Raw genomic sequence first — 11,408 nt, forward strand, 5'->3', positions numbered from 1 at the left:
GCCACGTAAAAACTTGCAACAACAATTAGAGGACATCTAAATTGTTTTTGTAGCATATGCCGCGTGATGTGATATGGCCAAGAAGGATGTGATGAATGAAATATATGTGATGTATGAGATTGATCATATTCTTGTAATAGGAATCACGACTTGCATGTCGATGAGTATGACAACCGGCAGGAGCCATAGGAGTTGTCTTTATTTATTGTATGACCTGCGTGTCACTGGATAACGCCATGTAATTACTTTACTTCATTGCTAAACCGTTAGCCATAGTAGTAGAAGTAATAGTTGGCGAGACAACTTCATGGAGACAAGATGATGGAGATCATGATGATGGAGATCATGATGATGGAGATCATGGTGTCATGCCGGTGACGATGATGATCATGGAGCCCCGAAGATGGAGATCAAAAGGAGCAAAATGATATTAGCCATATCATGTCACTATTTGATTGCATGTGATGTTTATCATGTTTATGCATCTTATTTGCTTAGAACGACGGTAGTAAATAAGATGATCCCTCATAATAATTTCAAGAAAGTGTTCGCCCTAACTGTGCACCGTTGCGAAAGATCGTTGCTTCAAAGCACCACGTGATGATCGGGTGCGATAGATTCTAACATTCACATACAACGGGTGTAAGCCAGATTTACACACGCGAAACACTTAGGTTGACTTGACGAGCCTAGCATGTACAGACATGGCCTCAGAACACAAGAGACCGAAAGGTCGAACATGAGTCGTATAGTAGATACGATCAACATGAAGATGTTCACCGATGATGACTAGTCCGTCTCACGTGATGATCGGACACGGCCTAGTTGACTCGGATCATGTATCACTTAGATGACTAGAGGGATGTCTATCTGAGTGGGAGTTCATCAAATAATGTGATTAGATGAACTTAATTATCATGAACATAGTCAAAAAGGTCTTTACAAATTATGTCGTAAGCTCGTGCTTTAGTTCTAGTGTTTAGATATGTTCCTAGAGAAAATATAGTTGAAAGTTGATAGTAGCAATTATGCGGACTGGGTCCGTAAACTGAGGATTATCCTCATTGCTGCGCAGAAGGCTTATGTCCTTAATGCACCGCTCGGTGTGCTGAACCTTGAACGTCGTGTGCGGATGTTGCGAACATCTGACATACACGTTTTGATGACTACGTGATAGTTCAGTAATGTTAAACGGTTTAGAATTGAGGCGCTAAAGACGTTTTAGAAACGTCGTGGAACATATGAGATGTTCCAAGGGCTGAAATTGGGATTTCAGGCTCGTGCCCACGTCAAGAGGTATAAGACCTCCGACGAGCTTCTTAGCCTACAAACTAAGGGAGAAAAGCTCAATCGTTGAGCTTGTACTCAGATTGTCCGGGTACAACAATCACTTGAATCGAGTGGGAGTTAATCTTCCATATGACATAGTGATAGTTCTCCAAAGACATTGCCACCGAGCTACTAGATCTTCGTGATGAACTATAACATATCAGGGATAGATATGATGATCCTTGAAATATTCGTGATGTTTGACACCGCAAAAGTAGAAATCAAGAAGGAGCATCAATTGTTGATGGTTAGTGAAACCACTAGTTTCAAGAAGGGCAAGGGCAAGAAGGGGTACTTCATGAAATGGCAAATCAGTTGCTGCTCTAGTGAAGAAACCCAGGGTTGAACCCAAACCCGAGACTAAGTGCTTATGTAATGAGGGAACAGTCACTAAAGCAGAACTACCCTAGATACTTGGTAGATGAGAAGGCTGGCAAGGTTGACAGAAGTATATTGGATATACATTGTATTAAATGTGTACTTTACTAGAACTCCTAGTAGCACCAGGGTATTAAGATACCAGTTTGGTTGCTAAGTGTTAGTAACTCGGAATAAAAGAGCTACGGAATAAACGGAGACTAGCTAAAGGTGAGATGACGATGTGTGTTGGAAGTGTTTCCAAGGTTGATGTGATCAAGCATCGCCTGGTCCCTCTACCATCGAGATTGGTGTTAAACCTAAATAATTGTTATTTGGTGTTTGCGTTGAGCATAGACATGATTGGATTATGTCTATCGCAATACGATTATTCATTTAAGGAGAATAATGGTTACTCTGTTTATTTGAATAATACCTTCAATGGTCTTGCACCTAAAATGAATGGTTTATTGAATCTCGATCGTAGTGATACACATGTTCATGCCAAAAAGATATAAGATAGTAATGATATAGTGCCACTTATGGCACTGCTGTTTGAGTCATATTGGTATAAAACGCATGAAGAAGCTCCATGTTGATGGATCTTTGGACTCACTCATTTTTGAAAAGTTTGAGACATGCGAACCATGTCTATTGGTATGCATGCATGAAGAAACTCCATGCAGATGGATCGTTTGGACTCACTTGATTTTGAATCACTTGAGACATGCAAATCATACTACATGGGCAAGATGACTGAAAAGCCTCATTTTCAGTAAATGGAACAAGAAAGCAACTTGTTGGAAGTAACACATTTTGATGTGTGCAGTCCAATGAGTGCTGAGGCATGCAGTGGATATCGTTATGTTCTTACTTCACAGATGATTTGAGTAGATGTTGTATATTTACTTGATGAAACACAAGTCTGAATTATTGAAAGGTTCAAGTAATTTCAGAGTGAAGTTGAAGATCGTCGTAACAAAAGGATAAAATGTCTATGATATGATCATAGAGATGAATATTCGAGTTGCGAGTTTGGTACACAATTAAGACATTGTGGAAATTGTTTCACAACTAATACCGCTTGGAACACCATAGTGTGATGGTGTGTCCGAACATCATAGATGCACCCTATTGGATATGGGGCATACCATGATGTCTCTTATCGAATTACCACTATCGTTTATGGGTTAAGCATTAGAGACAACTGCATTCACTTTAATAGGGCACCACGTAATTCCGTTGAGATGACACCGTATAAACTATGGTTTAGAGAAATCTAAGTTGTTGTTTCTTGAAAGTTTGGGGCTGCAACGCTTATGTGAAAAAGTTTCATCCTGATAAGCTCGAACCCAAAGCGGATAGATACATCTTCATAGGACACCCAAAACAGTTGGGTATACCTCCTAATTCAGACCCGGAAGCAAAAGTGATTGTTTCTAGAAATGGGTCCTTTCTCGAGGAAAAGTTTCTCTCGAAAGAATTGAGTGGGAGGATGGTGGAGACTTGATATGGTCATTGAACCGTCACTACAACTAGTGTGTAGCAGGGCACAGGAAGTTGTTCCTGTGGCGCCTACACCTATTGAAGTGGAAGCTGATGATAGTGATCATGGAACTTCGGATCAAGTCACTACCAAACCTCGTAGGTCGACAAGGATGCGTACTACTTCAGAGTGGTACGTAATCCTGTCTTGGAGGTCATGTTGCTAGTTAACAATGAACCTACGAGCTGTGGAGAAGCGATGGTGGGCCCGGATTCCGACAAATGGCTCGAGGCCATAAAATCTGAGAGAGGATCCATGTATAAAACAAAGTGTAGACTTTGGAAGAACTACTTGATGGTCGTAAGGCTATTGGGTACATATGGATTTTAAAAGGGAAGACGAACAATGATGGTAAGTGTCACCATTAAGAAAGCTCGACTTGTCATTAAGATGTTTTCTGACAAGTTCAAGGAGTTGACTACGATGAGAATTTCTCACTCGTAGCGATGCTAAGAGTCTGTTGGAATTATATTAGCAGTTACTGCATTATTTATGAAATATTGCAGATAGGATGTCAAAACATTGTTTCCTCGACAATTTTCTTGAGGAAAGGTTGTATATGATACAACCAGAAGGTTTTGTCAATCCTATAAGATGCTAACAAGTATGCAAAGCTCCAGCAATCCTTCTAAGGACAGGAGTAAGCATCTCGGAGTTGGAATATACGCTTTGATGAGATAATCAAAGATTTTGGGTTTATACAAAGTTTATGAGAAACTTGTATTTCCAAAGAAGTGAGTGGGAGCACTATAGAATTTCTGATGAGTATATGTTGTTGACATATTGTTGATCAGAAATGATGTAGAGTTTCTGGAAAGCATATAGGGTTATTTGAAAAGTATTTTTCAATGGAAAACCTGGATTAAGCTACTTGAACATTGAGCATCAAGATCTATAAGGATAGATAAAAAACGCTTAATAGTACTTTCAAATGAATACATACCGTGACAAGATTTTGAAGGAGTTCAAAATAGATCGGCAAAGAAGGAGTTCTTGGCTATGTTATAAGGTGTGAGCATTGAGTAAGACTCAAGACCTGACCACGGCAGAAAAGAGAGAAAGGATGAATGTCGTCCCCTATGCTTTAGACGTAGGCTCTACAATATGCTATGTTGTGTACCGCACATGAAGTGTGCCTTGCCATGAGTCAGTCAAGGGGTACAAGAGTGATCCAGGAATGGATCACAGGATAGCGGTCAAAGTTATCCTTAGTAACTAGTGGACTAAGGAATTTTCTCGATTATGGAGGTGGTAAAATAGTTCATCGTAAAGGGTTACGCCGATGCAAACTTTGACACTAATCCGGATTATTCTGAGTAGTAAACCGGATTCGTATAGTAGAACAGTTATTTGGAATAGCTCCAAATAGAGCATGGTAGCTGCATCTAGGAGATGACATAGAGATCTGTAAAGCACACACGGATTTGAAAGATTCAGACCCATTGACTAATAACCTCTCTCACAAGCAAGATATGATCAAACCCAATGGGTGTTGGACTCGTTGCAATCACATAGTGATGTGAACTAGATTATTGACTCTAGTGCAAGTGGGAGACTGTTGGAAATATGCCCTAGAGGCAATAATAAAATGGTTATTATTGTATTTCCTTGTTCATGCTAATTGTCTATTGTTCATGCTATAATTGTATTGACCAGAAACCGCAATACATGTGTGAATACATAGACCACAACATGTCCCTAGTGAGCCTCTAGTTGACTAGCTCGTTGATCAACAGATGGTCATGGTTTCCTGACCATGGACATTGGATGTCATTGATAACGGGATCACATCATTAGGAGAATGATGTGATGGACAAGACCCAATCCTAAGCATAGCACAAGATCGTGTAGTTCGTTTGCTAAAAGCTTTTCCAATGTCAAGTATCATTTCCTTAGACCATGAGATTGTGCAACTCCCGGATACCGTAGGAATGCTTTGGGTGTGCCAAACGTCACAACATAACTGGGTGGCTATAAAGGTGCACTACGGGTATCTCCGAAAGTGTCTGTTGGGTTGGCACGAATTGAGACTGGGATTTGTCACTCCGTGAGACAGAGAGGTATCTCTGGGCCCACTCGGTAATGCATCATCATAATGAGCTCAATGTGACTAAGTAGTTAGTCATGGGATCATGCATTACGAAACGAGTAAAGTGACTTGCCGGTAATGAGATTGAACGAGGTATTGGGATACCGACGATCGAATCTCGGGAAAGTAACATATTGATTGACAAAGGGAATTGCATATGGGATTGCTTGAATCCTTGACATCGTGGTTCATCCGATGAGATCATCGTGGAACATGTGGGAGCCAACATGGGTATCCAGATCCCACTGTTGGTTATTGACCGGAGAACGTCTCGGTCATGTCTGCATGGTTCCCGAACCCGTAGGGTCTACACACTTAAGGTTCGATGACGCTAGAGTTGTTATGGGAAATAATATGTGGTTACCGAAAGTTGTTCGGAGTCCCGGATGAGATCCCGGACATGACGAGGAGCTCCGGAATGGTCCGGAGGTGAAGATCGGTATATTGGACGAAGGGTATTGGAGTCGGGAATTGTTCCGGGGGTACCAGGTGATGACCAGCGTGTCCGAAAGGGGTTTCGGAGGCCCCGGCAAGCATCGGGGAGCCTTATGGGCCAATGGGAGAGGGCACATCAGCCCACTAAGGGTCTGAGCGCCCCTCCCACCCCATCTCAAGTAACCACAAGAGGTGGGGGCGCCATCCCTAGGGCAGCCGCCCCTCCCGGCTTGGGGGGCAAGTTTCCTAGGGGGTGGGGGCGCCCAAACCCATCTAGGGTTTCCCCTGTGGCCGCCGCCCTCCCCTAGGGAACCCTAGGGCGCCTCCCCCTCCTCCCTTCCCCCTATATATAGTGAGGGAGAGAGAGGGCAGCCGCACCCTTCCCCTGGCGCAGCCCTCTCCCTCCTCCAACACCTCCTCCTCCTCTGTAGTGCTTGGCGAAGCCCTGCCGGAGAACCACGAGCTCCATCACCACCATGCCGTCGTGCTGTCGGAGTTCTCCCTCAACTCCTCCTCTCCCCTTGCTGGATCAAGAAGGAGGAGACGTCCCCGGGCTGTACGTGTGTTGAACGCGGAGGCACCATTGTTCGGTGCTTAGATCGGATTCGGCCGCGATCTGAATCGCTTCGTGGATGACTCCACCGACCGTGTTCTTGTAACGCTTCCGCTTAGCAATCTTCAAGGGTATGAAGATGCACTCCCTCTCTCTCTCTTTGCTAGTCTCTCCATAGATTGATCTTGGTGATGCATAGAAAATTTTGAATTTCTGCTACGTTCCCCAACAGGAGGTGCTTTGTGATGGGTTCGATCTGTTGGGGAACGTTGCATAAAATAAAAAAAATCCTACGTTCACCAAGATCAATCTATGAATTCATCTAGCAATGAGAGAGAGGAGTGCATCTACATACCCTTGTAGATTCTGAGCGGAAGCGTTCAAGAGAATGAGGTTGAGGGAGTCGTACTCGTCGTGATCCAAATCACCGGAGATCCTAGCGCCGAACGGACGGCACCTCCGCGTTCAACACACATATGGTCAGCGTGACGTATCCTCCTTCTTGATCCAGCAAGGGGGAAGGAGAGGTTGATGAAGATCCAGCAGCACGACGGCGTGGTGGTGGATGCAGCAGGGATCCGGCAGGGCTTCGCCAAGCGACTACGGGAGGGAGAGGTGTAGCAAGGGGGAAGGGAGGCGCCAGGTGTCAGGGTGCGGCTGCCCTCCCACCCCCCTCTTTATATAGGGACCCCAGGGGGGCGCCGGCCCTAGGAGATGGGATCTCCTAGGGGGGGCGGCGGCCAAGGGGGAAACTTGCCACCCAAGGCAAGTGGAGGCGCCCCCTCCCCTAGGGTTACCAACCCTAGGCGCAGAGGGGGGCCCAGGGGGGTGCACCAGCCCACCAGGGGCTGGTTCCCCTCCCACTTCAGCCCATGGGGCCCTCCGGGATGGGTGGCCCCACCCGGTGGACCCCCGGGACCCTTCCGGTGGTCCCGGTACAATACCGGTGAACCCCGAAACTTTCCCGATGGCCGAAACTCGACTTCCCATATATAATTCTTTACCTCTGGACCATTCCGGAACTCCTCATGACGTCCGGGATCTCATCCGGGACTCAGAACAACTTTCGGTTTGCAGCATACTAATATCTTTACAACCCTAGCATCACCGAACCTTAAGTGTGTAGACCCTACGGGTTCGGGAGACACGCATACATGACCGAGACTGCTCTCCGGTCAATAACCAACAACGGGATCTAGATACCCATGTTGGCTACCACATGCTCCTCGATGATCTCATCGGATGAACCACGATGTCGAGGATTCAAGCAACCCCGTATACAATTCCCTTTGTCAGTCGGTACGTTACTTGCCCGAGATTCGATCGTCGGTATCCCAATACCTCGTTCAATCTCGTTACCGGCAAGTCACTTTACTCGTACCGTAATGCATGATCCCGTGACCAGACACTTGGTCACTTTGAGCTCATTACGATGATGCATTACCGAGTGGGCCCAGAGATACCTCTCCGTCATACGGAGTGACAAATCCCAGTCTCGATCCGTGTCAACCCAACAGACACTTTCGGAGATACCCGTAGTATACCTTTATAGTCATCCAGTTATGTTGTGACGTTTGGTACACCCAAAGCACTCCTATGGTATCCGGGAGTTACATGATCTCATGGTCTAAGGAAAGGATACTTGACATTGGAAAAGCTCTAGCAAAATGAACTACACGATCTTGTGCTATGCTTAGGATTGGGTCTTGTCCATCACATCATTCTCCTAATGATGTGATCCCGTTATCAATGACATCCAATGTCCATAGTCAGGAAACCATGACTATCTGTCGATCAATGAGCTAGTCAACTAGAGGCTCACTAGGGACATATTGTGGTCTTTGTATTCACACGTGTATTACGATTTCCGGATAATACAATTATAGCATGAATAAAAGACAATTATCACGAACAAAGAAATATAATAATAATCCTTTTATTATTGCCTCTAGGGCATATTTCCAACACGATCTTGTGTTGCTAAATCCCAGTGACAGAAAGGGACATTACACGTATTTGTATCCTTGGCATTGAGGATAAAAATATGGGGTTTATTCATATTGGTTGGGTTTACTTTGTCTACATCGTGTCGTCTTGCTTAAGGCGTTACTCCATTCTTTATGAACTTAATACTCTAGATGTATGCTGGACAGCGGTTGATGTGTGGAGTAATAGTAGTAGATGCATGCAGGAGTCGGTCTAGTTGTCTTGGACGTGATGCCTAGATACATGGTCATTGCCTTGAATACGTCATAACTATGCACTTTTCTATCAATTGTCCAACAGTAATTTGTTTACTCATCATATGTTTTTATTCAAGAGAGAAGCCTCTAGTGAAAACTATGGCCCCCGGGTCTAATATATAAAATCCAAAATTACCTTGCTGTAATTTATTTATCTTTCTTTTATTTTGTGTTTTACTTTATCTATCTATCGCTACGAGATTTGTCCTTGCAATTAACTGCCAAGTGATTGACAACCCCTTGTTTGCGTTGGGTGCAAGTATTTGCTTTTCTGTGTGTAGGTACTGCTAAATAGAATTTGTGTGGTTCTCCTACTGGATTGATAAACTTGGTTCTTAACTGAGGGAAATACTTATCTCTATTGTAGTGCTTCATCCTCTCCTCTTCGAAGTAATCCCAACACAGCTCACAAGTAGCAGGGGTGTGTAATGTCCTACTTTAATAGATTGATAATACCATCCACACTAACAAGGCACATCTTTTTTGGATGCTCGTCTCCTAGGAGCCCCTTAGTTAAGCGTGCTTGGTTAGAAGCAATATAGAGATGGGTTACCAACTGGGTAGACTCCCAGAGTGTACTCATGAGTGAGTACAAAGTGTGTTAGAAAGAATTGTGCTAGTTTGTGGGTTTGGCTCGTATGGCCCACTGCTCTCATTATAGCATGTGGTACTATGTAGTGAAGTTGTCCTTTTGAACCCTTCCATTGGATATACCTAGAAGAGATAACATTGTATATCCTATACTCTATTTATCTTAATCTTAAACTATTTTCATCATTCATCTCATCCACATTTGTCTTTAATAATTTAGATTTTATGCAAAGTGGCCTAGATGGTCTAGGAAGTGCTTTGAGATTTACAGAAACTTTCTAGACACCCCAAAGTGGTCCCAAACATCCAGGGGCCTTGGAGCTTTGGAATTTTCTCAAAGGCTTCGGGTTGGCGTGGATTTTCATGTTAAGGTGTCACATTCATCGGTTAGGGTTTAACCTTGTTTGGTACCCCCCCATGTGTGGTATTGGTAATTAATGACAACCCATAAGGACTAATGTTTTCATTGAGATGTATGTGAAGGTTTGTTCCATAGGCAATATTGGATGTGTTCAATGATAAATACCATCAAAATGAAGATACACATCAAAATCATTGAGTTCAAGAGAGAATAAACTATGATCAATAAGAAGCAAATGAAATGGACTTTGAAAGTATCAATATCTCGAGAGAAGGAATTGGATGGACGAATTCATGATATATGGCTTCAAGATAAGGTCATGGTGAGCTCATGAGTTGGGTCATAGTTGTTCAAATCTTGAAGCAGGTAAATCAAGTTTAGAATTCATTATGCCTCCCAGAGATTGTGATGAAGCACTTGGAAGATCAAGTGATGACCAATATGATGCTTATGGTGAAACTGAAAACGATCATGAGATAATTAAGTCATTGGTGATCAAGTCTTGAAGCAATGAAGTGAAGTGAAGAGTTCATTATGGTTGTCAAGAAACCAAGATAAAGTATGTATTGGTGAGTAAGGTACCCACTAGCAGAGAGGGGAACTTTGAGGGCATAATTGGATAGTATCACCAACCCAATTATCTAGGGACTCCCAAGACCCCGTCCTGTTGTGTTCGAGAAGACACTCGTAATGGAATAAAAAGAGTTGTGCTATTTCGAGTATTCTACCGTTACAAGAGATTTCATTCATGTAATTGTGGGATCGCATGACCGCATCGTATCCCTTGAAGATAGATCTACCAGCCCATGCATGGTGGTTTATTTATAGGCGGACATGTCTCCATGGAAGGGTAAGGTGTAGGATATTTTTTTACTATAGTCTAGAAGGGGGTGAATAGACTACAAGCAAATCAAAGGAACTCTTTACCCAATTTTATGTTTCCTAGGAAACTATATGTTTTTCTACTGGTAGCCTATCAAGTACCCTACACATGCAAGTTTAATACAGTGTAGCAATAGAAGATATCAACTTACATAAGTAGAAGGAAGAGTATAGGTAGAGGAATGCAAACACAGGGACGATTCGATGGTGATTTTTCCCATGGTTTGGATAGTGGAGCTACCCTACTCCACATTGATGTAGGCTTCAAACCACAAAGGTTGTAGGTTCATGGAGATCTCGGTTATGAGTTCCACAAAGGAACGATCACACGAAGGACTGTCACCCACTAAGGGCCTATGAAGGAGCAATCAACCTATGCCATCATGGCATACGACCACAAAGGTCTAGCCTAGCTTGCGGTAGAGCTTCCAAGTAGGTGATCTCTAGGCTCGTCTATACGTAATAATAATTTTAAAAGGAGGATTGTTTCTACATTTTTTCGTCCATCAAGCCTTTTTTGTACGTCATGTTGCCTTTTTTGAACATCCTTGGCTTGCTCCAGAAACCAACTCAGCTGGGCATGCTTTGGGCCTTGGCCTGTCACCCGTTCCTGAAGCCCACTATGCTGGTACAATTTGCGTTTATATAATAATAAAAAATTTAAAAATAATGGACACATTACAAATGAGCAAGAAGTATGTGCCATTCATCATGAAGGCACCATTGGATATGCCTAGAAGATATAACATTGTATATCCTATACTCTATTTATCTTAATCTTAAACTATTTTCATCATCTATCTCACCCACATCTGTCTTCAATAATTTAGATTTTAGGCCAAGTGGCTTAGATGGTCTGGGAAGTGCTTTGAGATGTACAGAAAGCTCATGGACACCCCAAAGTGGTCCCAAACATCCAGGGACCTTGAAGCTTTGGAATTTTCTCGAAGGCTCCGGGTTGGCGTGGGTTTGCATGTTAACACTGGTACATCGAGCTGCTATACAAGCGATTTTTAACCCCT

The sequence above is a fragment of the Triticum dicoccoides genome, chromosome 3B, assembly GCF_002162155.2.
Source record: "Triticum dicoccoides isolate Atlit2015 ecotype Zavitan chromosome 3B, WEW_v2.0, whole genome shotgun sequence".
Taxonomy (NCBI): Eukaryota; Viridiplantae; Streptophyta; class Magnoliopsida; order Poales; family Poaceae; genus Triticum; species Triticum dicoccoides.